This window comes from Acinonyx jubatus, chromosome E4, assembly GCF_027475565.1.
Source record: "Acinonyx jubatus isolate Ajub_Pintada_27869175 chromosome E4, VMU_Ajub_asm_v1.0, whole genome shotgun sequence".
Lineage (NCBI taxonomy): Eukaryota > Metazoa > Chordata > Mammalia > Carnivora > Felidae > Acinonyx > Acinonyx jubatus.
The window spans coordinates 45,275,311-45,300,331 of NC_069395.1; the positions used below are offsets into that span (position 1 = coordinate 45,275,311).

General features: G+C 38.3%; 1 protein-coding gene across 7 annotated transcripts in view; it reads left to right on the plus strand.

The window, feature by feature from the left end:
• The first annotated feature begins 301 nt into the window (after positions 1-301).
• The window catches only part of RNF2 (ring finger protein 2), a 49,087-nt gene continuing 24,367 nt past the window's right edge, over positions 302-25,021 (plus strand). The window contains exon 1 of one of the 7 annotated variants that reach the window (XM_015073320.3): positions 302-367. The gene's annotated coding sequence lies outside the window, so the exon portion shown is untranslated. Of the gene's footprint in view, positions 368-812; positions 960-1,394; positions 1,414-1,484; positions 1,913-8,614; positions 9,000-25,021 lie in introns of those variants that run through there. The other 6 variants (XM_053209450.1, XM_027074358.2, XM_053209448.1 and 3 more) reach the window with 6 other exon arrangements.

Genomic DNA, 25,021 nt, shown 5'->3' on the forward strand with positions numbered 1-25,021 from the left:
CTCACCAATGATACACCTTGAGGTCAGGGAACTCTCACTTGTTACTTCTTCAGCTTATAGATTATTCGCATTTTATATAATTTTTTGGTAGACTAATTGGTTGTGTTTCAGGAAATAATTACATCTATTTAATCCATTCTTATATCTTCAAGTTCAGAAGAGAATACTGGAAGGGGCCAAGGAGGTAGGGATAAAATAGCAGCAAGGTCTAATAGAGCTGATGAAAACAATCAGAATGCTTACAGACGTCCAACAATATAATTCTAGAATAGAAGGTCATTTTCCCTGGAATAATGAGATTTTGTAGGTTCACTCGGCCAGGATGGTTTGTGTTTGTTAAACGGGGAGACAGGATGCCAAAGTTCAGGTGAAGTTCTAGAGTTGAATGCCTAATGAGGATTTCTACCGGGTGGAGGGATGGGTGTAAAAACAGGAGGCAGTCACACAGGGCAGAACTCTGAGCTCCAACCCCCGCAGCCGGCCAAGGAGGTGTAATGGGTGGGCCGAGGCTGGGGCACTAGAGCTCAAGGAGGCAGAACGACGAGGACGAAGCGGCGCCGTCGACATCCGGGCGTTGCCCGGGGGCTACGTCGACCCCGCGGAGGGAGCCGGGGGGGCGGGGCCGGCCGGCTCTGGGAGGGGCGGCTCGCGTCCTCCAGGCCAGCACGCGGCGGCGCCCCCTCCCCTCGCACCGCGGGCCTCCCCGCGCCGTGCACGCCCCCGTCCCGCGCCTCCGCCCCCTTGCTCGCTCGCTGCTTCCCGCCCTCCCCGCAGCGCCGGCCGCGCCGGCTTCCCCTCAGTCTCTCATGAATATTGAGCGGCCCCTGTTGTATTTCCCGAGCTCCATTGCGGAAGCCGAGGCTCGCCATATTGTGCGGCGGCGCCGGCGGCCGCGGCGGCTTGTACCTGAGTCTCGGTCTGGCCGCGGCTAGCGGCGTCCCGGGCTGGAGCAGGAGCCGGTGAGTGGGGCGGGCGGGGAGGCGAAGGGCGCGGGAACGGCGGGCCGAGACGCGCGTCGGCTTGGTCGGGCAGCGGGCGGCTGACGGCGGCCCGGGGGCCGGGGGTGTGTTGCCCGCGGGGGTGTGAGGGGAGATGGCGTCGTTGCCGCCCCCGGCCGCTCTCGGGGCGGGGATGGCGGGGGAGGCAGCTCCTCATTGTTCCCGTTTCTTCGAGGGTCTCGGCGGAGGTGGTGGGTCCGGTTTGCGGAGGACCCGGTGGGCGAAGCTCGGGGATTGGATTCCTTCCTTTGCTGGGAGCCCCTCACTCTCCGCTCCTCAGCGCGGAGGCCGGGGCTGCGGTGCGGCCCCTTCGTCTCCCGGGGCGGGGGCCCCATCCTCTCTGGGGGCCTCTCTTCGGAGGCCCGCGGCGTGGAATGTGGGGGTTTTCCTCCGGGCTTCCCCCTCGCTGCCGGGGGTATGTGTCTGCTCCGTGGGGGTGGGGTAGGGGCGCTTTGTGCAAAATACCCCCTTTCCCCCGCGGTGCTGGAGTCGGGGTTCGGGTATGGAGGTGCTACTCGGCGTCGGGGTATCTTGTGGGCTTGCGGAGAGACCCCCTCACGGTTAAAACATTCCTGGAGTGCCGCCTGCCCGGGAGTATCTGTTGCTGCTTTCTAAAACCGCGAGGTTGCCCCCGAGGAGAGTCGTGGGGGGAGGGGGTGTCTTGGTTTGTTTCTGATGGAAGCTTCGCGTTTCGAACCCTGTCGTTGACGCTGAGATGTTTGGTACCGGGTGTCGCCAGGGAGCGGTAGTGCCGGTTGTCAGGATCTTTACCCTCCTATAGAAGTAGCCGCCTTCTTTCCTTCCAGAGATACTGTTAGTAAAAATTCGTCTTTCAAACTTCGAGATTCATTCCGATTATTTGCCTGTTAAGACCATTATGGCTTTATAGTCTTATCTCCTTCAAACCTTTTTGGGTATGTACTGCATGGCTGTCAGAAGTTTGAGAGAACGTGTGCCTTTAAGGGGTAAAATGGTTTGAAATTGATAGGTTTCCTTGAGGTGTGTGAAGAAATTTGTTTGCTATGAAAAGGATAGGTTTGCATTCAGTGTTTTGGTAATACGCTTTACTTTTAAAAACTAAAAATAAGTGAGACACGGCTTTAGTGTTTTAGACTGAGAATTATGTTTAAAACTAACATATGAGTGATTTGCATTACATAATCTACTTTTGGTGAGTTCCAAGACGGTAAGCTGGAATACTTAGTGTAATTGGTAGATAATCTCCTTTCCCCACTTGCATTAGGGTATAATTGTTGAATTTTTTAATAACTTAGATTGATGTCAGATCCAGCTTCTTACAGTGAATATTTGACCCTTGATTTACAAAGAATTTAAATGGAAGCAATAAGACTTTTGGTTATTCCTTTTTCACCCTGAAACTTGTTTGTCACAGGCAACAGGTATCTTTTAAATCTTGATTGTACATTTAACGTGCTTTTTTGTAAAACAGTGGGTAGTTACATAAGACTCCATTTTCCAGAGATAGCACAGCAAATATGGCCCCTCACTTTTTCTGAGGTTTTGAGTGGTTTCCTTCAGGTACGCTTGTGGAATCCACATTTGAGGTTAATTATAGTAGGTGTGAGAGTGAAATGGAGAATTTTATGAAGGAAAACTGCCTCAGTAGGCTAGTCTGAGTATTTAAAAATATGCTGGTGGTCCTCAAATGTGCTACACAGAAAAATTTCAAATTAGAGCGATAACATTATGTGAACAATGCAGACATTGAAAATACTGAGACATTCTGAGAATTTTGAGTTTCTCTCTGCCTGTATTGAATACCCAGACAGCTAGCTCCCAGGTTTTTGTGGACATGGATACTGTGTACAGCAGGTCAGCAAACATCTTAGGAATTTCATTTTTCCATTACTGACCTTCAGTGTGTAGTGTCAGGTCTATCTCTTTAATCTGATTTATTCATGATTTGTGTTTATATTATGCGGTCTTTGGAGTAAAGGTGATGTGTGTCTGATGAATAATATATGTTTTAGTGACAGTTTCTATACATTATCAAAGAAGCATAATTCCTTCCAGCAAGAGAAGTGAGTTAATATTAAAATGCACTTTATTAAAGTTATGGACACATTTTTAGTATGACTTAAAGTACCTCATAATTTTGTAGCAACTCATTTATTAAATCTGGAGAAACTAAATACATCTGAGTTTGCCATTTTTAAAAAAGGAAAAATACTGTGAAATTATGCACATTCTGCCCACATACAGATCTACACTTGATTAATTAGTGTTGTTTATTACATATGATGTGAAGACATTGTCCTTAGACACCAGTTATTTAATTTCCTCATTTTTTTCCGTTTTCTGAAATCTTAGTTATCGTGGTAACTTGTTGAATATTTATTTGCATCTGACTGAGTAGATCCCCCTATAATTTGGGGGTACAAAGAGGTACAATAATATTTGCCCTTTCCATTCCCTCTCTGTAGGTCAAAGTATTCTTTTATCCCCACCCTGTAGTCTTCCACCTAATGTGTCAAATGGGTCCTTTGGTGTTTCTTGTTGTAAGGAATACATTTTGGTTGATTTTACATGGACATACTGACTGTGGTAATCAGACTCTTGGCACTTAAGTAGAAGCTGGTGTTAGTATGTTTGTAGCAGGAGGTGGGTAATGAATATAACTGACTTTATAGATGTAGATGGTAAGGGGGGGGGAGGTGGTCTGCTATCCAGTTTTATGCTCTGTGGAACTGGCCATGGACTTTTAAGTTTAAAATTCTTTTCACTTCTGTTTTGTTTTATAGATGTTAGGCACCTGAAGTGGACTAGTATAGTTTATCTGGGCCTAAGCATACTCATGTTGAAAGCTCAGCAGCGATGTATGCGTGGCTAAAATCCGAGAAAGAGTGCTGTTGCTTGAATTTGCTTTCTCCCATTTCATTTAGAGATGGAGTAACAACATGTTTGCTGCTTCTACATATCTGCCATTTTGTCATAATTGAAAAAAATAAGTACAATAATAAAACATTTTTGAAATTAACCTGAGGTTAAATTGTCTAATGACATTTTATTAAGTGAAGTAACAGACCATATGAAAACTTATCAAAGCATTTTGGTCATTTATTTTCAACAGGTATGTTGATTATGGACCCTCCTTCAAGGGAGATTTCTTTTTGTTTCCACTGTAGAGTTGTATTTTATGAAGAGGTTAGATTCTAAAGTCTATGCATAAAATGAAAGTCACATGTGGTTAAAAAAAAAAACAAACAATGATGCTTGAAGATCCGTAGGGAAGGGAGAATGCTGTACCAATACATTCAGCTCAGCTTTAGTATTTAGAACAGATTGCTGTTTCTTTTGTTGAACACTGGATAAAGTTGCCTTTTGGAGCCATGTTGAACAACAGCAAAAACATGTATTTATTTATTTTTAAAAATATTTTACTTGTTTTTTAAGTAAACTCTGCCCAGTGTGGGGCTTGAACTCATGACCCTGAGATCAGGAGTTGCACGCTCCATTACTTGAGCCAGCCAGGTGCTCCCAAATGTATTTATTTACTGTAAGAATCACATTCAGCATGGTATTATGCTTTTACGAGGAGAGGCTTGTGGGAGCTGAGACCTTTGAAGAACAGCAGATCAGCTCTACCATCTCACATTTTCCCTAGGATATGTGCTCTAGTAAAAGGTGATTGTGTGTGCTTGGAATAGCCTGCACTGTTTAAATATTTCTCATTTTCTCTCTTTTTTCTTTCCATGTTAGACAGTTTAAAATTTTTTTTAATGTTTATTTTTGTGAGAGAGAGAGAGAGAGAGAGAGAGAGACAGATGGGGGGGGGGGGGGTTGCGGGGACACAGAATCCAAAGCAGGCTCCGGGCTCTGAGCTGTCAGCAAAGAGCCTGAGGCGGGGCTCGAACTCCTGAGCTGAGCTTTGAGATCATGACCTGAACTGAAGTCAGATGTTCAACTGACTGAGCCACCCAGGCACCCCTCCAAGTTGGATAGTTTAAATCACAAAAGATAACGATTTTTATGCTGCAACTCAACAATTTTTTAAAAAAAGATTTTAAGCAATCTCTATGTAACGTGGGGCTGGAACTCACAACCTGAGATCAAGAATTGCATGCTCTACCGACTGAGCCAACTAGGCGCCCCACCCTCAACAAATTTAAAGGGTTTTGAGTTATTTATTATAGAATCTAGAACAGATTTTATCTCTCGGAATAACACCCAATTTTCTTTACTTTTCCCTTTCAGTGAAGCAGTAAGATCTCTCAAAGGAGAGCAGTTGGAATCACTATGTTTGATGATATATTAGTCCTGGGTAGAAAAAACAGACTTCAATAAGGATTTCAACAGAGGTGATGTAATATAGGGAGTTGGTTAGATGGTTGTAAGAGCAAAAGAGAACAGTACAATATAATTGATTTAAGAGCTCAGAAAGCAGATTCCATTGGTCTGGTTCTGAACCTTTGAGGAGGTCATCTTTGTTCAGCTGCTGATCAGGTTCTGGAAGTACCCAAAAGTACCCAAAGAAGCTGGAGTCTGGAATCAGTTGCTGCTGCCAGGAACTGAAAGGAAGTCCTCTTCCTGCTTTCCAGCCTCTTTTTACTACCTCCACTGTCAAAGCCTAACAGGGAGCTCCTTGGAAGAGCTGGCAGAAGAGTCCTGAGATATAGTTGTACAGTCCTAGCTTTGTCACCATAGAGCAGAGTCTAAAATGGTGGTTTTGGAGTTAAGAGACAATGAGTAAATGATCTGCACAGATTAGTGTAGGTTAAAATACAGTAGTTTAAATAGGGAATCTTGTCCTTGCCTGTTCAAAAAAAAATGTGTTGGTTATCTTCTGTGTGCCAGACCCTATGCTAGGGATAGGGCTAGAAAAACGAATTGAACAAGGTCTCGGTCATAGAGGAATTTACGGTCTAAGTGAGGATGACAAATAAACCATCTTACAGTGTGTTAAGCCCAATAACAGATGAGTGATGTGCTTTGGGAACCCAAAGGACGTTGCAACCTACTTGCCTCTTCTCTGCCTGGCTAAACTTAATGACTATTTTTATTTTGTATCTTGATCGAATCCAACTTCATTCTCTGCTGTGTTTAGCTCAACTCCTATGAAAGCTGTTTCTCTGAGATGCCTCAATTTTGTTATGTAATCATAATTATTAGTTAAGCGTATCTCTGTGCCTTATTGATTTAGGTTGTAAAGACCATTACTTTCTCTGCACTTTTAGCCTAGCCTAGTACTGTGAATATATAAGATGTTTGAGAAATATTTATTTTTGCAGTGGATAATGGGAATTAAAATGTTCATTACTTTTGCAAGCATTGTTCCTTCTTCCAAGGTCATTAGAAAATAGTTTACGTTGGGGTGCCTGGGCGGCTCAGTTGAGTGTCTGGCTCTTGATTTCAGCCCAGGTCATGACCTCCTGGTTCTTTGGTTCAAGCCCTGCATTGGGCTTCACGCTGAGAGTGCGGAACCTGCTTGGGATTTCTTCTCTCCCTCTCTGTCTGCCTCTCCCTCCCTCTCTTTCAAAATAAATAAATAAACCTTAAAAAAGAAAATAGTTTAAGTAGTGTTGTTTGATTTTACAGATGTGAGAATTGAAAGTTTAAAATAATCGGTTAACTCAAACTGTATGGTACCAGCAGCTGATCTAGAAATATGACTGGGTTTTTTGTTCCAGAGCCAGAAATTTTGGCAGGGATTCATTTAGCGGCTAAGTAAAATCCTCTTCTACCTCTTTTATTATTATATAGCCTAATGTTCTGAAGTCTCACAGTTACTTTTGAGGGAAAGAAAAGACAGAAGCCCCTCATTTTATTTCCTAAAAATAAAAATATCATACAGTGTCTCTTTACACTGTTCTTTTTAATTATCCATTCTTTGTCTCTGTTTTTCCTATTCCCTGTATTGCTGACCACTACCTCTATTAGCTATTGTAAAACTTGCATATCTGTAGTATTTTCATTTTGACTTCTTTTTAGAAGAATGTTCTGTTTGTTTCCACCATCATACTTACACTATTAACTTAAACCAACTTAAAATCGACTGATTCTTCACTTTTAAAAAGATGTATGCCTCCATGCCAGTAATTGCATTAAACCCTCACTATTTACACTATTTGCTATATAGAGTCCAATTCAGTCTGGGACTGCTGTCTTGGAATCCAGCCAGATGTTTTATAGAAGGCTTTACTGTATTACAGAAGGGGTAGTGTTGTGTATAGTGGAAAGAGCTTCAGAATTGAAGGCAGGAGTCTTGGTTTCTAGGTCTGGTTTCACTGTAAGCAAGATTATTGGCCTTTCTGTTTTCTATTTAAAAACAAAAACAAAAAAATCCCACCCTTTTTGACCTCACAGGTTATTTGTAAAGACCCTAAGAGGTAGTGTAGGTAGGAGGTTTTGTAAACAGCAAAGCACTTTGTAAATATACGGGGTGTATGAAGAAAGACTGAGATGGATTGATCTCTTACATGGGTCCTGGTTATAGTTCTGTGCCTACTTTAAAAGGAGTTTTCATGTTTAAAAGTTGTCAGGGTGGAAATGGAAATGGGGTTTGGGAAGAGTTGTGGACATCTTACAACCCTACTTTGCCCAAGTCTGGTTTACAATATAGTATTTCTATCACTTAAATAATTGTATCTTAAGGTTGACATTCCTCGTTAATTTCTTCGCACCAGGGTTAAATATCTTGCTTATATCATTAGACAGTAGTACCCCAAATTTTACTTAAACATTAAGAACAAAACTACCACTCTGTAGATTGTTTAAATGACTAGGGCCTGGGGGAGTAGGGAAACCAATGTTATTACTATTTTGACTGGAAATTAACCTATTGTGATTTTGTTTTACTTCTGTGTTATTTTATGATATCAATTACAGAAAATACCTGCTTTTAACATTACACTTAACAAAATCAGAAATTATATCTGTTGTTACTTTTAATGAACTTACTTAAAAATGTTAATTGGCATATTTGTGAAGAAAACATGCCTCGTTGAATTAGTGGAAAGATGCTTTTTTCTAGTTTTTAATTTTTATGAGGTAGTGTCCTCCAAGAACTGTTGTCTCATGTGACTCTGAAGTAATGGAATAGGATAAAGGCTCTCTAATAATGATAGTTGAGCATTGTCTAAAATATTAAGACTCCATTTCTTTGTCCTTAATTTTATTATAATTGATTATGTTTGTATTTAAACATAGGTCTCATTGCCAGTTTTGGTTAACCAGTATTTACTTACTAGTGTAGCCTCCTGAAATATTTTTTTCCCAGAAGTCTCCGTAACTTTTTGAAAGGTAATATTACAGCTATGTTTAATATAGATAACATGATCATTAATGCCAATTTAATATATTCTGAAACTTTTTGGACAGTATGTTGCATAAATGATTCAGAAGTGTATTTTTTAATTTTGGAAAATTTAAGAAAAAAATCATGCTTTCAGTGCTCAATTTTAATTGCTTTTAAATTTTGATGTATTTCCTTTTGGAAGTAAATTTATTATTTTTTTGTTTGTTTCTTTAAAACATAGTTTTAGTTGTATTTTATATATAGACCTGAGTTTATGTGTGTTTTTTAAAGTTAACTTGATATCACAAACATTTTCTATGCCATACCAGTTTGGTAACATTTTTGAAAATGGCATAATACTTCAAGTGGATGTAAATAGTGGTTGGATCCTGAGGTTCCTTTTAGCTTTGTATTTACATTGTGGTAGGGAGGTCCAAAATTCACTGTGGCAGCCAGATGGAAGTGATTTACAAGCAATACCTATTGTCTCCATAAGTTTACCTTTGCGGGAACAAATCTATAATTGTTTTCAGTGGCAGTAGCTTGTTACAGTATAGCTGATAAAACTGAGAAGGATTTTGAGATAGCCTCTGGTTTTTCTGTTTACGTTTTGGAATTCTTTTTTAGAGCAAGTGTTCTTGGTCTTCAGTCCTGGGATCTCTTAAGGGACCACGACTTTTCTGAGATTTGGGGCGTGTGTTCTTTTGTGTGGGATCTCCCCCGCTTCCTGCCTCCCCAGCCACCAAGTAAGAGTTCTTAACTTTGATCAGATTCTCAGTGGGGGTGTGGAGTCAAAGTTAAGAACCGTACGTAGACTTAAAGGATTTTGTTAAAAAGTAGTAGAGGGAAAACTGTATGAAAAGTGCCTGCAAACAGTATCTTGTATTGAATTAATGTCAGTTTTGTTTTTTGTTAACTGTTTAATAATATAAAATCACTTTCACTTAGTAGTGAATGATTTCACTACTTTAGCTACTTAAGTTTTTATTTTATTTTTTTAAGATTTTGTTTTTAAGTAATCTCCACACCCAACATGGGGCTTGATCTCACAATCCTGAGACCCAATAAATAGTTGTGTGCTCCCCTGACAGAACTGGCCAGGCACCCAAAGTTTTTCTTTATTATGATTATGGTTTTCTGTTTTTACCATTATTTGAAGAACTCCCATTAAGTTTGTCAGAGTTGAGTTGCTAACAAGTAGTTTTTAAAAACTATTTTGATATATACATATTTAAATATATAGATTTTTGTTTCTAATAAGGAACTCTGTCTTAATGGACATTTTACATATGTGTGTGTGTGCGTGTGTATTACAGCTATATATCACCTAAAACATACTTGTTTTATAAAGAGGGTTAGATCTGGGGTGCCTGGGTGGCTCGGTCGGTTAAGTGTCTAACTTCTGCTCAGGTCATGATCTCGTGGGTGAGTTCCAGCCCTGTGTCGGGCTGTGTGCTGACACCTCAGAGCCTGAAGGCTTCTTTTGTATTCTGTGTCTCCCTCCCTCTGCCCCTTGCCTATTTGGGCTCTCTCTCACGCACATGTGTGCTGTCTCTGTCTCTCTCTCTCAAGTAAATATTTAAAAAAAATTTTTTTAAATAAAGAGGGTTAGATCTATATATTGACTAACTCAAAATCATACTGATTTCCAGTGTCTATATGAGCTATGTCAAATTTTTGTTTGCTTCTTTCATGGACCTAAAGATTTTGCTAATCTTTGGATTTGTCAGAGCTATATATAAAAACTTATATCTTCAGAGTTTCTGTTTTTTTTATTTTTTTTTTTAGTGTTTATTTTATTTTTGAGAGAGAGAGAGACTGAGAGAGAGAGAGAAAGAATGTGAGTGGGGGAGGGGCAGAGAGAGAGAGAGAGAGAGAGAGAGAGAGAGAGAGAATCAAAGCAGGCTCCAGGCTCTGTGCTGACAGCACATGTTCCACTGATTTGAGGCTCGAACCCACCAACTGAACCGTGAAATCAGGACCTGAGCCGAAGTCAGACGCTTAACCGACTGAGCCACCTAGGTGCCCCAGAGTTTCTGATTTCTTTTTCATTCTTCTAAGATCCTGGGCTTTGATACCCCGGGAGCTGCTTTTTTCAATTTAAAACTTTTTTTGATGCTTTTTGATGCAAGTTGCAGAAACTAGGAGAGAAGAAAGGTTAAAAATGTTTATCTTTTGGAATTGTTTCAAGAACCCCAAATGAAAATTGGGTTTCCTGAGTCCCAGTCTGGCTGCTACTATGGAAAATATATAGGGACATAATTGTTTTTCTTCTCTTTCTGCAAGAGAAAATTTATGCTGTGTAGCAAAGGGATACCAGAAACACATTCTTTACTCCTTTGTTCTTATCTGTTGTTGTCTTAAAACTGTTAAAATCTGTGCTTATTGTTTTGGGAGTTGAAAAATGGAAACCCCCTCCGCAAACTCTTTAATAACTCTGTTACCTTCTAGAACATAACTTTTACAGAACTGCAATTGTAGCATAGATGCAAATTAGTGCCTCTGTTATCAATTTACCTTGCAGGTATTACTAGTCATTACATATCACATTAATAATTGTTATTTTTAATGGTTGAAGAAATTTCCTGATGTTGATGTTGCAAATGCCTCCCTGCTGTTGGTGATGGTATTGAAGTATTAACAGTAGTGTTTGGTATGGTGGTTAAGGGTATGGCCTTCTTAGTCCAACAGACCTAGGTTTGAGTTTTGCCTTTGACATTTACTGTGAGACCTTTAAGTAAGTTGCTTGCTTATTTATTTATTTATTTATTCATTCATTCATTCAGTCATATTTTGGCTCAATTTCCTTATTTCTTAGATGAGGAAAATAATAGTACCTACTCATAGGGTTGTTAGGAGTAAGCAACATTTCATGGAAAGTAGTAAACACTTAGTAAATGTTATCTGTTATTAATAACATTATTTCCTAGGACTGGGTAAAAGAATACAAATGTTGGGGCGCCTGGGTGGCTCAGTTGGTTAAGTGTCCAACTCTTGATTTCCTCTCAGGTCATGATTTTGTGGTTGTGAGATTGAGCCCTGTGTTGGGCTCTGCGCTGACTGTGGAGCCTGCTTGGGATTCTTTCTCCCTCTCTATTTGCCCCTCCCCGGCTCACGCTTGTTCTCTCTCAAAACAGAAACAAAAAAACACGTTTTTGTGTCTCTGGAAATGAATTGCCCTCACTGCTTTCTGAAAGGGTTATTCATTCCAGTTGCTGTTGAAAGAGAATGTGGTGGCATCGGCCTTCAGCTTTGTCTTACCTTTCTTAATCTAATCATTTTCTTTTGTCATTGTCTTACCACAAATTTAATTTTTCATCAGATATGCTCTGGCTGCAAACGTAGACCCTGTTGCTATATTTTCGTAACACAAGAGTGTTGCTATGATTTCCTACACTGTTACTTGCTAAAGCTAATGTATGTGTTTTTTGGCACTTTTGCTTCTGGCAGGAATCTGCACTTAATGGACATTTCTCATCCCAGGAAAGGATAATGACCTTGGTTTACCACTTTTCAATAGTTAACTTCTATTCTGGCATATAGGGCTTTGGACTAAAAAACTCCGTAGTTACTAGACTTTTTAGCTTTGTCATTAATGATAAACTTGTCATTAATGATAAACAAAGTGTAAATTTTTAAGCATTGCTTTATGTTTTAGTTGTGTTTGACATCTTCCTCTCAAAAGTAGAGGTACTGATCTCTCTGTGTCGTTAAATCTGCAATGTTTTGGGGTGGCTGACCATGTATGCTGATGATACTGAGCAGCAGTCTACAGCCCAATAGTAACCTGGTTACTGCTACCATATCAGTATGGTCCCTTGTTTAGTTTCCTGTAATCTGGGGAGGGATGTGAAAGAAGTTGGTAACCTACCTTGTTCTACTTTAGGAACTTGACTTTTTCTGCTCTGCTCAGGAAATTATCAATGTCTTTTGTGTCTCTTGGTCTTAGGGTACTGGGAGAATGAAAAGTAGTCCCTCTCTAAGAATGTGGTTAGTTTGTGGTATGGAGTTGGTGTGTGTACAGGGCTGAGAGCCTAGATTATGCCAAAGTCTGAGGTCTAAATTGCTAATGAGTCAGTGGTTTGGCAGTAGGTCACTAGATTCGAGTAATTGGATGAAGCAGATTGGAAACCCCTTAGGCAAGCAGAGGTTGAGACTTTAGAAGAGTTATAAAATCTAGACTGGCAGATGAGAACCAGGAGGTGTAGCGTCAGTGTGAGGAATGTCTTGACAGAGGGACAGACAGTTAATAATTCAGGAAACCAACAAAAATGGAAGGTTTTGACCAAAAGTGGCAAAAAATAAATAGCACAAGAGAAAAAAAAATCCCTCAGGTTTATAGTACCTTGGATACTAGTTTCAAAGAAAAATATATAGCTACATCATTGTTTAAAATATGTGTGCAAACAGGCCAGATGGATGTGGAGAAGTAGGATATCAGCTATTTTTTTTAAGAGAAGGAAAAATAGTGCAGATAGCCTTGGTTGTGACTTGGAATGCTAGATGTGTGAACAATATGCCTCTTTTGACCTGCTTTGAAAAGATGGGAGGAAACTGGTTATGATTGGTTGAAGTATTCAAGTTGAAAGAAGTTCTAAAGGTAGCGTACCTTTGTAGCTTAAGAGGACAGTACTCCAGGCATTGTACTTGTTAAAGGACATTTAAGCAAGCTTTTTGATCTATAAAATATTAGGAGTTAAGAGGGCTCTTGATAATACTTTATTTGAATTCTTAAATTTACAAATAAGGAAACTGGATCCTCAGCTAAAGTGGGTAGCCCTAGTTTACCATTGGAGAATATTTGTAGAAAATTTATGGCTACTCTTATTTCAGTAACCAATATTCCTGTTATCAAATTGTCTCCACCTAGTGGCAACAAATATTTTGCAAAGCTGAGTATAAACATGGGAAAAACTACTAGGGGAAACTATTCATCACAGCTTTTGAGGAAAAGTTAGCCTTGGTGACAGTTGGAGTGCTTTTGCAAAGAGAAAGGAGGAGACAGTGTGCCTGATGATTACTTTCATATTCCATAACCTTATTAAGGAATTTGTAGATTCTGTATACCTTAGTTCGGCAGCACATTCATTGTTAACTGTAAGAAGTTAGTATGTTAAGCTTGTATTTTAGAATTTTCATATATACACATCATATAAGCATATATGTATATACCCACATTTATACATTTTTTTCCTCCATTTTTTGTTATGAGTTAAAATGCTAGCATGGTAACTTCATCAGTGGAAAAGAGATAAACTAAACAGTAAATGATGTTGCCAGTTAGTTACATGGTGGCAGGGAAAGGAGTGCAGTTCCTGAGTTCTTAAATGTAAAAAATGAAACTCTGAAAATATTAGAAGAAAGTATGGGGGGGTGGTTTTAATAATTTTATAGTATGGATTTAGAGTGTGGCTTAGGTTTCTAAAGAAGCCATAGAGGAAAAAATAAATATGTTAAAAAATAAATACGAAATAGAACCTATGGCTTTAAGAAGTCAAAGCAAAAAGACAGAAAAACAAATTGGGAAAAAATATTTAACTGTCATGGACAATGGGTCACTTAACAAAAAGACCAATTTCCTTAACAGAAAAAGGGTTTTTTCAAATCAGCTTTAAGAAAAAGGAATAGAAATGGATATGTAGTAAGTAACTGACAGACCAAAAAAAAAGACCAAGAAAGAAATGAAAAGATACTTAGCTTCACTCATGATTGAAGCCTTGCAGGTTAAAGCAGCAATGAAATATCGTTTTCCTACCCATTAGATTGGATAGGCTTTAAAAAAAAATGTTGTTAATTTAATTAGTAGAAGGGTAAATTGGTATAGCAATTTAGCAGTATTTGTCAGAACAACAAAATTTACCTGCCTTTTAATCCAGTAGTTTCTACTTTTGTAATTTACTTAGGCAACTTCTTACCTAGGATAACTTTTCGTCAAAGGTAAAGTTAGGAAAACATACATGAAACCCATGAATGAATGAATGGTGAACCTCATCTTTTGTGGGGACAGTTTCGGGAACTTCTAGTAGTATTTTGAAATGCCATGGGTTTCTTAGGTCACTAAAAACCAATCTTTATCTAGAACAGCAAGTTTTCAACTGTGGCTGTACATAAAAACCACCTGGCTAACTTTCTAACAATAGAGCCCCAAGAGTTAATGATTCAATTGGCCTGAAATGGGACCTTGTACCAGAATTGTTTAAAAGCTCTCCAGTTGATACCTATATTCAGCCAAATTTGAGAACTTCTCGAGGGGAAGACTGTTTTTCTTGTGGATGTGTTTTTCTTTTGGCAGAAGCCAAGACTCCATTGGGCAAGTAAACTGATGAACTTTTTTTTTTTTTTCAATTTCTCTCTCTGCCCTTGGCTTCTCATGATAATATGGTTCAGCTGGTATGTTAGTTTCCTATTGTTGCTGTAACAATTTACCACAATATAGGGGCTTTAAAACAACACAAGTTTATTACATTACAGTTCTGACAGTCAGAAGCTGCATTTCTTCTGGAAGCTCTAGGGGAGAATTCATATCCTTTCCCTTGTAGCTTGTAGTGAGGCTGTCAACACTTCATGGCTCCTGCGTCCGTCTTCCATCTCGGGCTAACAGTATAGCATTTTTGATTTTGCTCTTGACTACTATCCCTTTGTCCTTTATCACATTGCCTTCTCTCTTATAAGAACTCTTGTGATTATTATATTGGACCAAACTCAAATAATACAGGATAGTATCCCCATCTCAGATTCTTAATTTAATCACACTGGAAAGTCCTTTTTGTCATGTAAAGTAACATAGCCACAAATTCTGGGCATTAGGCCGTGGGCATCTTTAGGCCCCATTATGCAGCGTACCACAGTTGGAGACTTAATTCAGAAGGCCACTAAAAATTTATAAATGGAATATTTTAGTGTATCTTAAGTTGGTATCATAGCCCAAAGTGTAAATTAGCTCTATATAATAAATTATGATTCCTGTTTATTATCCCTCAGGAACAATAACACAGTTTTTTTCTTTGTTGTTAGAAATGTAGGTTGGATAGGTTAGGCTGCATTGTCTCATTTTTACTGTAACAAGAATAGCTATCATATTCTTCACGGGATCCTGTGAAATAGGTACTTTATTTGAGCCCTGGCAGGATTTTTGTCTTGTGTTCAAAGAATAGTTTATATAGCGGGGTTGAGGGACACAAATAGGTTTCTTCCTGTTGAGTAGTATTGCTGATGAGGTGTTTTGAACCAGATGCAGATAATTCATAATATTGATATGGTGGAATAATTTTGAATAGTACTCTTCTTATGCCTGTGAGTTCAGTTAACAAGCCCAGAGTTTTCTTTGATTCTTATTCCACTTTTCTTTTCATACTTCATGTTCTTTTCTCTTACAGTTTTGACTACTATAGGGTGAAATTTTCCACCAGAACCTTTCGTGCTTCAGATGTGTTAACTCTTATAGATGACCTGTGTATACCTTATCGTATGCAACAGATCAAAACCGAATTCAACTTTTCACCCCTTCCTAGAAAATGCATACCATTTCCTGTTTAAAAACATTTTAAAAACCTTTTTTATGTGGTAAAATACATGTAATATAAAACTTGCCATTTTTAATTGTGGAATCCAGTGGCATTAAGTATATTCACATTGTTGTGTAACCATCACCACTCTACATCTCCAGAACTTCTTCTTCATCCCAAACTGATACTCTATATTTAATAATATGAATTCTTCATTAGCTCCTCCCCCCAGCTCCTGGTAACCATTATTCTACTTTCTTCAAATTTGGCTATTCTGGTATTTCATGTAAGTGGAATCGTACTATCTTTGTCCCTTTGTGTTTGGCCTTTTTGTTTTTTTTTTTTAACGTAGAATAATGTTTGAAAGTTTCATCCATGTGTGGCGTGCCTTAGAACTTCAGTCCATTTTGAAGCAGAATAATATTTCATTATATGTGTGTACTACATTTTGTTTACCCATTAACTACTGATGGGCATTTGAATTGTTTTTACCTTTTGGTTATTGTGAATAAATGTTAAGAATATGGGTGTACAGATACCTGTTTTAGTCCCTGCTTTCAATTCTTTCAGATATATACCTAGAATTGGAATTGCTGGATCATATGGTAATTCTGTGTTTTTTTTTTTTTTTTTTTGAGGGACTTGCCATACTTTATTCAAAAATGGCTGTGTCATTTTACATTCCCACCAGCAATGCACTAAGGTTTGAGTTTTGCCATATCTTCACCAACACTTGTGATTTTCTGGTGTTTTTTGTTTGTTTGTTTTTGATAATAGTCCTATAGCCATCCTAATGGGTGTGAAGTGTGATGTCTTGTGGTTTTGATTTGCATCTTTTTATTTTTAATGTTTATTTTTGAGAGAGAGAGAGAGAGCGTGTGCACAAGTGGAAGAGGGGCAGAGAGAGAGAGGGAGACACAGAATCTGAAGCAGGCTCCAGGCTCTGAGCTGTCTATCAGCACAGAGCCCAATGCAGGGCTTGAACTCACGAACCATGAGATCATGACCTGAGCCAATGTCACACTCTCAACTGACTGAGCTACCCACCCACCCCTGATCTTTCTCATGATTAGTAATCTTGAACATTTTTTTTTTCATGTGTCTATTGGTGATATGTGTATCTTCTCTGGAGAAATGTGTCTATGCAAGTCTTTACCCATTTTTTAATTAAAATTTTTTTTTAATATTTAAATTTTTTTTTATGTTTATTTGAGTGAGAGAAAAGGAGTGTGAGCAAGGGAGTGCAGAGAGAGAGAGAGAGACAGAATCCAAAGCAGGCTCCAGGCTCTGAGCTGTCAGCACAGAGCCTGATGGAGGGCTTGAACCTACAAACCATGAAACCAGGACCTGAGCCGAAGTCAGACGTTTAACCGACTGAGCCATCCAGGCACCCCACTCATTTTTTTTTCAACATAATACTTAATTTTATTTTTTTTAAATTTATATCCGAATTAGTTAGCATGTAGTGCAACTATGATTTCAGGAGTAGATTCCTTAATGCCCCTTACCCATTTAGCCCATCCCCCCTCCCACACCTCCTCCAGTAACCCTGTTTGTTCTCCATATTTATTAGTCTCTTATGCTTTGTCCCCCTCCCTGTTTTTATATTGTTTTTGTTTCCCTTCCCTTATGTTCATCTGTTTGTCTCTTAAAGTCCTCGTATGAGTGAAGTCACATGGTATTTGTCTTTTTCTAACTAATTTCACTTAGCATAATACCCTCCAGTTCCATCCACGTAGTTGCAAATGGCAAGATTTCATTCTTTTTGATTGCCGAATAATGCTCCATTGTGTGTGTGTATATATATATATATATATATATATATATATATATATATATATATATATACACACCACATCTTCTTTATCCGTTCATCCATCGATGGACATTTGGGCTCTTTCCATACTTTGGCTGTTGATAGTGCTGTTATAAACATTGGGGTGCATGTGTCCCTTCGAAACAGCACACCTGTATCACTTGGATAAATACCTAGTAGTGCAGTTGCTGGGTCGTAGGGTAGTTCTATTTTTAATTTTTGGTGGAACCTCCATACTGTTTTCCAGAGTGGCTGCACCAGCTTGGCATTCCCACCCACTCATTTTTTTTAATTGAGTTTTTTTGTTGTTGAGTTTTATTCTTCATATATTCTAGATATTAATCCTTTATCAGATACGTGATTTGCAAATATTTTCTCCCATTTTGTGGGTTGCCTTTTCGCTTTCTTGATAGTGACCTTTGATGTACTAAAGATTTTAATTTTTTTGTTTTTTTTTTTTATGTAAGCTCTACACCTAATGTGGTTGGGGCTTGAACTCATGACCTTGAGATCAAGAGTTGCTTGCTTTATTGAGCCAGTCAGGTGCCCCTAAAAGGTTTTGATGTAATAAATCCAATTCATCAATTTTTCTTTTATTGCCTGTTCTTTTGGTGTCTTACTAGAAAAAATTGTTAAATTCAGTGCCCTGCAGAGTTTCCTTTATGCTTTCGTCTAAGAGTTTTATAGTTTCAGTTAACATTTAGATCTTTGATCTATTTTGAGTTAATTTTTGTAAATGGAAGAAGGCTATGGTCTAACCTCATTCTCTTGCATGTGGGGATACCCAGTTTTCCCAGTACTTTTTGTTGAAAAAACTGACCAAGAATAGTCTCGGCATTCTTGTCAAAATAATTTACCATGTAAGGAATTTTACTTCTGGGCTTTGTATTCTACTCCTTTGATTGGTCTATATGTCTGTCTTTGTACCAATACCAAGTTAGTTTGATTATTGTAGCTTTGTAGTAAATTTTGAAATCAGGAAGTAGGAGGCATCAAACTTGTTCTTTTTCAGGGTTATTCTGGCCTGTTTGGGGTTCCTTGAGATGCTATATGAATGTTACAATGGGTTTTTCCGTTTCTGCAAAAAAATCAGGATTTTGATAGGGATTACATTGAATCTGTAGATTGCTTTGTGTAGTACTGTCATCTTAACAATATTGAGTCTTTTGATATGTGAACACGGGATGGGATATCTTCCCATTTACCTATGTCTTTAATTTCTTTCAGCAGTGTTTTATTTTCAGTGTATAAATCTTTGCCTTCTTGGTTAAATTAGTTTGTTTTATTCTTTTTGATGCTTTTGTAAATGGAATTGTTTCCTTGGTTTCCTTTTCAGACTGTTAGTGTATAGAAATGAAACTGATTTTTGTGTGTTGATCCCCCCCTCCCCCAGCAATTTTGCTGAATTCATTTAATCAGTTTAGTTGTAACTTTTGTGTGTGGAATCTTCAGGGTTCACTATATGTAAGATCATATCATATGTAAACAGATACTTTTTCTTTTCCAGTGTGGATGCCTTTTCTTTTTCATGCCTAATTGATCTGACTAGAACTTCCAATATAATGAAAAGAAGTGTCAAAAATACCATTTCCTGTTTTGCTCACTTTTTTTTCTTTTTTGCATCAGCATCTAAACAGCCACAAGCTTGGAAGATTGTGACTTTCTTCTCTCTCATGTCTTACACCCCATGTATTTTGCCTCCTAAGTATTTTGCAGCTCTGCCACTCCTAATTCATTCTTACTATTAACAGACTCACTATAGACATTTCTTACTTGGATTATTGCACTTGGATATAGCCCTTTAACTAGTATTCTTGCCTCCTGCAAGTCCACCCTCCGCTAGTACCAGAGTTGATCTGTCTCAGATGCAAATCTCACTTTGTCATTCAATTGTGGATTTTCCTGACACCTTTGCATGGCTTTTAGGCTTCCCCAATCTGGTCCACAGTTTAATTCTTTAGCTTTACTCTGTGCTACTCCCCCACCTCTCTCTTTTCACTCATTTAATAGTGAACTACTTAGAATTTCCCAAATACACCATACTGACTTGTACCTTTGCTTATTATGATGGTCTTTCTGGATTGCTTTCGTTTCCTCAGTTGGTTAACTTCCATTTAACCTTGAAGTCTCTTTTTTCAAGGAGGGGTCTCTTTTCTCTGGGAAACTATTTCTGCTTTTCCATTTGACTGTTTTGTTTTGTGCTCTTATAACATTTACCAAATTATATTGAAAACATGTTCAGGGCCCACTAGCCAATAAACTCGGGGTGGGGGTGGGGGTGGGGTCTCATTTCCTATCACATGGTAGTTCTCAAATGTTTCCTAAACTATTGAACTCATCTGTTTTTCTTTATGGGTCTGTTAGCTTCTAATATGGATAGGCAGAGGGACAGAAGGAAAACAAGGCCGTTCCTGATGTAACTGATGTTGACTAATATTAGACCTTGATAGCTGCATTCTGAAGCCTGGGGAAAGAATTAGGCCAGTAAGAACCTTGAGGGAGTAGAGGTTGGGAAAACTGAAGGAGTAGTGTTAGAGGAGGTGAGATAGTGATGGGTGATAGGTATGGTAGGAGGGCACAGATCACATAAATAATCTAGATCTGCATTTTAATTGCTGTTTTAAAAATTCCTGAAACAATTATTTTCCCTGTAACAATAACTCAGTTATGTAAGACTAGAAAACATTTGTTAGCAATACTTACTGTTTGTTACCAATACTCGAAAACTTAAGATTGAATAATGAAGACTTGGTTAATCATATTTGAAAGGTTCCTGCTCTGTGCTCCACAATATGTAAAAGATATAATCCAATTAGGAATTTATTATATTACGTTTTTAAATAAAGATGCTATTATTGTTACCAAAACTAATTTAGGTGAGTATTCCAGATGTTTAGCAGAATGGCATCTTTTTCAATAAGGAAGACTTTCTTTATGTCTTTAGAAGCTTACAAAAATTAATGTCTTACAGCTGTAATTTTACATTAAACTGCTGCAAGTGGTTTTTATGAGGTGATACTGCAGGCAGTGTTATGATGGCAATTAGGTTGCTTAGTCAGAATTTATTATTGCTGTCTGGTTTGTTTAGTCTTGAATAAATTTCTAAAAATCAAACACCTGTATCCGGTAAGCAAGCAGTATTCTAATTAAGGAACAAATAATTTGCTCATTTATGTATTGTATAATGTAAGAGGAAAACAAAAATGCTAAAGATTGAGAGAGTTAATTTGATGTGACCTTTATTTACTGCATGTTTAGAGGGGACAATAACCGTGTAAGAAAAAAGATGAATTTCTTGGTTTTAAAATAAAAAGTTTCTTGGTTTTGTTTTATAGTGTTTAGGGAAACAAATCTCAAATGAAAAGTGCTTCATAGGAAGATGGGATAATGGTTGTATTTTCTGATATATATTTCTCAACTTAAAAAACAAATTAAGGAAACAAATTATAGAATAAAGACATAAATAAGTGTTGGCTGCAAGGAATTGGTTATACAGTTAAGCTTACTTTTGGCAAGTATGGTAGGCTGAAAAATGAGCCCCTAAAAGATGCCCACATTCTAATCCTTGGAATCTGTGGTGTTATACTTTGGGGCAGGGGTGCACGCGCGCCTGTGTTTGTGTAAGGCTTTGCAAATGTCATTAAAGGTCTTGATATGAAGAGAGTATCCTGGATTATGTGGGTGGGTTCTAATGTCATCATAAAAGAGAGAGGCAGAGGGAGATAACATACCCAGAAGAGGAGGCAATGTGGCCACAAGCATAGGAATGCCAGCTGGAAGAAGTAAGGAACAGGGTTTCCCATAAAACCTCTGGAAGAAGCACAGCCCTGCCAACACCTTAATTTTGTCCCAGTGAAAGTTTTGGCCTCCAGAACTGAAGGAGTGTGGTAGTTTGCTACAGAGTTACAGGAAACAAATACAGCAGGCATTTTTTCATCTGTTTTTTGTGTGTTTTTTTTTTAATGTTTATTCATTTTTGAGAGAGACAGCACGAGCGGAGGCTAGAGAGACAGAGACAGAGTCTGAAGCAAGAAGCAGGCTCTAGGCTCTGAGCTGTCAGCACAGAGGCCGACGTGGGGCTCAAACTCATGAACCTGTGAGATTATGCCCTGAGCTGACATTGGACGCTTAACCGACTGAGCCACCCAGGCGCCCCACAGCAGTCATTTTTCAAAGTATAAATGGATATTTCTAAACAACCCCATTGACCTAAACTCATCTCCTTTTGGGGGTGTATATTTTATAGCTCACTCATATTGTCTTTAGTTCTATTACAGATATTCTTAGTAGACCAGGCAATTTTTATGACTAAAGCAACTGGTGAATATTTCTAGGCACAGAACTCTGAAGTTTTAGCTCAAAATATATTTAAAGCCCTCTTTTTTTTTTTTTTTTTTTTTTGAAAATTGTTTTATCCAGTCTGGAAGCTCCCTTGTGGTTGCTCTGTTATAGCTATACTTTGGTAAGAGTACAGTTTAGACTCCTAAAATTTTACACCACAACATCAGCCTTTATGCCTGCCAATTTGCTATTTAATATGAATTCTTCTTTCAGCCATACTATAGAAAATGTACATGTGAGGCTCTTGTTGAGAATTAAGTTACAAGTTCACTGTGACCCAGAATGGTGCTGGGGGCGAGGGGGGTCTCACTTGAGATTTTGGTGTATTGGGAATCTGACCAAAGGATAAAGGCCATGTAGGTTCTTAACACTTTTGCCCTGTATCCTTAATGATCAGACACTAGTGTACCTGGCCTGTATTATCTTAATCCCCTCAAAGATTGTGTTCTAGGAGGATGAGGGATGATTCAAGAAACATCCATTTAAAGGTCTTCGAATGTTCTGCAAAGCTCTTGTTCAAGATGCACTTCTTTATGTCATTTTGTGTCCCTTTTATAAAGATACCACAAGTTTCTAATGATATATAGACCAGACATGTCTCTATCCAGTATTTCTTTTTTTCTTTTAAGCCTCTGGGAACTATACTTATTATTGAGCCACATACAGTGTACTAGCAGTAGACAACTGACAAATCTCTTTCTGGCAGTTTTTTGTTACTGAAAAGGCCTTATTAAAGAGTAGTCTTGGATTAATTGGCCTACTGATTGATTTTTTTTTAATCACATGAGGCACATAACCATTTTTTTGTTACTTTCTAGAAGAATTATTCTTGGGGCGCCTTGGTGGCTCAGTCGGTTAAGCATCTGACTTCGGCTCAGGTCATGATCTCACGGTCTGTGAGTCTGAGCCCCGTGTCGGGCTCTGTGCTGACAGCTCAGAGCCTGGAGACTGTTTCAGATTCTGTGTCTCCCTCTTTCTCTCTCCTCCCCCCTCATCCTCTGTCTCTTTCTTCTCAAAAATAAATAAATGTTAAAAAATTTTTTTTTAATAAATAAAATAATTATTCTTTTTGAAAGGGGATTAATGTGCAGTTGTTAGTATGTTAAGGAGTGGCTAAGTAATTTTTCTTCCTAATCTTTTACATGTTGGGCAGCGGGGGCGGGGGGGGGGGCTCTTAAACCCTTTCCACTTTATGACCATCATTTGTGGAATATGCCAGGTACTTTATATGAACATGTTATTCAACTTTGCCAATGACCTTGAAAATTTTTGTCGCTTTGCAGATTTAAAAAAAAAAAAAAACCTCAAGAAATTTGGGTGTCAATCCATAACCAGTAGCTTCCAGCACTAGGATGCAAATGCAAGCTAATCCAGTTCCAAAAATCACTTACCGTGCTTTCTAGCTGTCTCATTTGTTGTACCATAACATAAAGACATCCTTAAAATATAAAATTCTTTGCCCTTATTCTTGAGGAATTTATGGTTTAGTGGATCTATTTTTACTTCTAGGGGATCTAGAGAATGGTGTTGGGAGCAAATGTGTGGCCCACTCAGGGGATTTGAGGGTCTTGGGAGTCTCAAGAGTTGAATGGGAAACTGTATTTGTTTTCAATTTTTACATGAAACCTGTTCTTTGCCACATCTAATAACCTCTAATAGATTTGATTATGATTTTGTTGTACTCCCCTCAACCAGTGTAAAGATTGTAGATTAGGGCTGGGATTTAAAAAAATGGAACATTAGGGGTCCGCTACGTTATTTGCCAGGTACTATTAAATGAATATTTATGTAGGAACAATGTTGGGATTAATGGTTAGGTTTCTAGACTAGTCTTCAAAAGACGAATCCATAATGTCATTAAACCTAGTATATAAATACAAACTTTCCAATACTTCATACACTTCATTAAATTCATTAGTTAAGCATAGTATGTTTTTAGTGGAAAAGCTTAGAATGGAAATTTTAGTTTCTAAGTTGGGGACTTAATGTATTTTTGTCCTGAAAAAATAATTTTTACATTCATTTTTAAAAATTTATTTTTAAAGCTTGAATCACAAGACAAGTTTTATGAACGAAATTTTGTTCAAATGATAAGTTTTTAATGGCTATATTCATTCATATTATCCTGAAAGTAAACACAATTTCTGGGACAAGGATAGATTAATTATTATAGCAATAACCCCTTTGCCCCAGTTCTTCCCTCTCAGAGTGATGCATTGAGACCTGGATGTTCATTTGGTAGGTAAGGAACCTGAAAAATATGAATTTGGGAGCTTGTAGAGGTGTTACCTCTTCCTGAAAGAGGAAGGGAAAGGGAAACCTTTGTTCCTCAGTATAAACAAAACCTCCTCAGTTACAGAAGGGGAGGATCCTAGGTTCTTAATCTTTGGAATGTAAATGAATGTGGGTAAGGGGTATGGACAGATCAGACATGTCAGAATTTATAACCCATGAATGTCTCTGTAGTCTCACACCCCCTGAGCTATCAACACATACTTCTAGGGAGGTAAATTTCTAACGTATCAATTCAGTTGTATTTAATTTTTCAACACTTCTTTTTTGAAGGACAGATTGGTTTGCTCAAATAGCCCTAACCATGCAGATACATTAAAAATATTTTCTTTATACATAGAAAATAGACCAACTGATAATTACTCCTTTTGTCTTTTTCTCCATGTTAATTTGAAATATATGTTTGGTCATGAAAATGTGAAATGTTAAGATTGCCTCATTTGAGCTCCTTTATTTAGTCATCACCACTGTTAAGTTCTTCAGCGGATATTTATTGAGTAACTACTATATGCTAGGCACAGTGCAAGGTACTGGGGGTATTGTGGTGAATAAGGTAGATAAATACCCTGCATTCAAGGAGCTTAGAGGCTATAAAAGTGTTGTAGAGAAAAAAAGACATGAGAAAACAGCAAAGTTAGAATTTTGTTAGAATGCGTAAAGGAGCTAGCTATGGCAAAATCTTGAAGGGGAGGGGAAGAAAGCATTCTGTTCCAGATGGAAGGGATGCACTAGTAAAAAGATTCTAAAATGAGGGGTGCCTGGGTAGCTTGGTTGGTTGAGCATTCGTCTTCCACACATCATGATCTGAGTTCGA